Genomic DNA, 4,860 nt, shown 5'->3' with positions numbered 1-4,860 from the left:
CCTGCAGCAGGCAGTAGCTGAACACTGTCCCATCCCTCAGCCTCACCTAACCAACATTCCATCCTTAACCTCCGCTAACCGAGCCCTAAAGTCTTCCACCCAACTCACCTCTGTGTAACCTGAACACTGTCCCATCACTCACCTCACCTTACCAACACCTCGGTTAACGAGTTTCTAACCTCACGAACTTAATGTATACCTGGATACACGCAGTAGCCGAACACTCTCCCATCCCTCAGACTGACACTACCCAACATTCAAACCTTTCCCAACCTCCCGCTAACTGAGCCCTAAGAGTCTTGCGAGCCTAAACATGCACCTGGCTGTAAGCAGTTAAATAACACTGTCCCATCGCACCCCCTCACCTAAACCAACATCCTAAAGATAAGCTCCTGCACGCTCAGCGAGTTTCAAATAGTGTCCAGAACCTACTTGCCTGTTATCCCAAACTCTACTCTGTCCAAACCCTCACCCACTTTAACTAACACACCAACCCTGTTCACCCTCGGGTTGCGAGTTACTAACCCTCACCCTGAACTGTTATATACCTGGATACACGCAGCCGAACACTCTCCCAACCTCAGACTGACACTAACCAACATTCAAACCTTTCCCATACCCTCCAACTAACCGTGGCCCTAACAATGTTCGAGTCTAGACGCAACACAAGGCTGTCAGGCGACCCTGTCCTTCTCACCTCACCCTAACCATCATACCAACCTTTAGGTTCCCTCACGGTTACTGTGCTCAAACACTGTTCCGAACCTAAATGTATACCTGGTTGTAGGCAGCATCCGAACACTGTCCATTCCTCACCCTCAACTAAACCGACATATGAACCTTTCCCTACCTCGCTAACCGAGGCTCTAGCACTCCTCCCACCCTGAACTTCTTGGCTGTTATACGAAACTCTGCCCTGATCGAACCCTCACTCTCACTTTAACACACAGCAACCCTGTCTCACCCTTGGGCTAACCTAGGCGCTAACACTGACCCGAACCTTAATGTATACCTGTCTGAAAGCAGCAGCCCAACCCTGTCCCTTCCCTAATCCTCACACTAACCAACATACAATCCTTTCCCATACCCTCCAGCTAACAGTGATGCTAACAGTGTTCCGAACCTAAACGTGCACCTGGTTGTAAGCGGAACCGGAACACTATCCCTTCCCTCACACTCACCCTAACCAACATACCAACCTTTAGCTTCCGTCGGGGTGACGCGCCTCAAACACTGCTCCGAACCTCAATGTATACCTGGCTGTAGGCAGCAGGCGAACACAGTTCCATCCCTCACCCGCAACATGTCAGGCGTACCATCCATCCTTTTCCCTACCCGGCGATAATCGTGGCTCTAACATGCTTCCGTTCCTAAACGTATACTTGACTGTTTTCCAAACCATTACACTGTCTGAACCATCACCCTCACGGTAGCTTACAAAGTAACACTCTCTCACAATCGGGTGAAACGAGGCCCTCACACTGACCCGAACCTTAACGTATACCAGGCTGCAGGCAGTAGCTGAAACATGTCCCATCCCTCAGCCTCACACTAACCAACATTCAATCCTTTCGCATAACCTCACGCTAACCGTGGCTCTGAGAGTCTTCCGAATCTAAACGTGCACCTGGCTGTGAGCAGAACCTGAACACTGTCCCATCACTCACCCCTCACCCTAACCAACGTACCAACCTTTAACTACCCTCACGCTGACCAAGGCTTAAATACTGCGCCGAACCTACTTGGCTGTTATCTGAAACCCTACCCTGTCCAAACCCTCACCGCCACTTTAACACACCAACCGTGTTCACCGTCGGGTTAACCGAGTTCCTATCCCTCACCCGAACCTTAATGTACACCTCGATACAGGCAGTAGCCGAACACTCTCCCATCCCTCAGACTGACACTACCCAACATTCAATCCTTTGCCACAACCTCCCGCTAACCGAGCCCTAAGAGTCTTGCGAGCCTAAACATGCACCTGGCTGTAAGCAGAACCTGAACACTGTCCCATCGCTCCCCCTCACCCTAACCAACATCCCAAACTTAACCTCCCTCACGCTGACCGAGTTTCAAATACTGCTCAGAACCTACTTGCCTGTTATCCGAAACTCTACTCTGTCCAAACCCTCACCGTCACTTTAACTAACACACCAACCCTGTTCACCCTCGGGTTAAGCGAGTTACTAACCCTCACCCGAACTTAATATATACCTGGATACACGCAGTAGCCGAACACTCTCCCAACCCTCAGACTGACACTAACCAACATTCAATCCTTTCCCGTACCCTCCAGCTAGCCGTGATCCCCTAATGTTCCGAGTCTAACGCACACAAGGCTGTGAGAGAAGCGGACCCTGTCCCCTCACCCTCACCCTAACCATCATACCCTTTAGGTTCCCTCACGGTTACTGTGGCTCAAACACTGTTCCGAACCTAAATGTATACCTGGTTGCAGGCATCCGAACAGGATCCATTCGTCACCCTCAACCAAACCGACATATGAACCTTTCCCTACCCTCGGTAACCGAGGCTCTAGCACTCACCCTGAACGAATTCTTGGGTTATGAAACTCTCCCTGATCGAACCCTCACTCTCACTTTAACACACAGCAACACTGTCACACCCTGGGCTAACCTAGGCGCGAACACTTACCCGAAACTCAATGTATACCTGTCTGAAAGCAGCCCTGTCCCTTCCCTAATCCTCACACTAACCAACATACAATCCTTTCCCATACCTCCAGCTAACAGTGATGCTAACAGTGTTCCGAACCTAAACGCACCTGGTTGTAAGCAGAACCGAACACTGTCCTATGACTCACCCCTCACCCTAACCAACGTATCAACCCTTAACTACCCTCACGCTGACCAAGCCTTACACACTGGCCCGAACCTACTTGGCTGCCATCCGAATCCCTACCCTGTCCAAACCCTCACCGCCACTTTAACACACCAACTGTTCACCGTTAACCGAGTTCCTATCCCTCACCCGAACCTTAATGTACACCTCGATACAGGTAGTAGCCGAACACTCTCCCATCCCTAGGACTGACACTAACCAACATTCAATACATTCAATACATAGTGTTCCGAACCTAAACGTACACCTGGTTGTAATCAGAACCCGAACACGGTCCCATCCCTCACCCTCACCCTAACCAACATACCAAGTTGAACATCCGTCGGGGTGAACGTGGCTCAAACACTGCTCTGAACCTAAATGTATACCTGGCTGGAACAGCCGAAGTCAGTTCCATCCCTCCTCAACATATCAGAAATACCAACCTGTCCCTAACCTGGCGATAACCGTGGCTCTAACACTCTTCCGATCTTACACGTATACTGGCTGTTATCTAACACGTACCATGTCTCAACCCTCCCCTCACTCTAACTAACACTCCAACCCACTCTCACTCGGGCTAACAGTGGCCCTAACACTGACCGAACCTTAATGTATACCTGGCAGCAGGCAGTAGCTGAAACATGTCCCATCCCTCAGCCTCACACTAACCAACATTCAATCCTTTCGCATAACCTCCGCTAACTGAGCCCTAAGAGTCTTCCGAGCCTAAACATGCACCTGTAAGCAGAACCTGAACACTATCCCATCACTCACCCTCACCCTAACCAACATATCAAACTTAAACTCCCTCACGCTGACCAACTCAAGTACTACTGGAACCTACTTGCCTCTACCCGAAACTCTACTCATCCAAACCCTCACCGCCACTTTCACTAACACACCAACCCTGTTCACCTCGGTTAACTGAGTTTCTAACGCTCACCCGACCTTAATGTATAGCTGGATACACGCAGTAGCCGAACACTCTCCCATCCCTCAGACTGACACTAACAACATTCAATCCTTTGCCACAACCTCCCGCTAACCGAGCCCTAAGAGTCTTCCGAGCCTAAACATGCACCTGGCTGTAAGCAGAACCTGAACACTGTCCCATCGCAACGACTCACGGTAACAGACATCCCAGACATAACCTCCCTCACGCTGACCGAGTTTCAAATACTGCTCAGAACCTACTTGCCTGTTATCCGAAACTCACTGTCCAAACCCTCACCGCCTTTAACTAACACACCAACCCTGTTCACCTCGGTTGCGAGTTACTAACCCTCACCAGAACTTAATATACCTGGATACAGGCAGTAGCCGAACACTCTCCCAACCCTCAGACTGACACTAACCATTCAAACCTTTCCCATACCCTCCAACTAACCGTGGCCCTAACAATGTTCCGAGTCTAGACGTACACAAGGCTGTACGTAGAGGCGGACCCTGTCCCGTTTCTCACCCTCACCCTAACCATCATACCAACCTTTAGGTTCCCTCACGGTTACTGCGGCTCAAACACTGTTCCGAACCTAAATGTATACCTGGTTGTAGGCAGCATCCGAACAAGGATCCATTCGTCACCCTCAACGAAACCGACATATGAACCTTTCCCTACCCTCGCGGTAACCGAGGCTCTAGCACTCCTCCGACCCTGAACGAATTCTTGGCGGTTATACGAAACTCTGCCCTGATCGAACCCTCACTCTCACTTTAACACACAGCAACCCTGTCTCACCCTTGGGCTAACCTAGGCGCTAACACTGACCCGAACCTTAATGTATACCTGTCTGAAAGCAGCAGCCCAACCCTGTCCCTTCCCTAATCCTCACACTAACCAACATACAATCCTTTCCCATACCCTCCAGCTAACAGTGATGCTAACAGTGTTCCGAACCTAAACGTGCACCTGGTTGTAAGCGGAACCGGAACACTGTCCCATCACTCACCCCTCACCCTAACCAACGTACCAACCTTTAACTACCCTCACGACCAAAGGCTTAAATACTGCGCCGA

This window comes from Rhinolophus sinicus, linkage group LG14 (genome assembly GCF_036562045.2).
Source record: "Rhinolophus sinicus isolate RSC01 linkage group LG14, ASM3656204v1, whole genome shotgun sequence".
NCBI lineage: Eukaryota > Metazoa > Chordata > Mammalia > Chiroptera > Rhinolophidae > Rhinolophus > Rhinolophus sinicus.
This window is presented reverse-complemented; position numbering follows the sequence as displayed.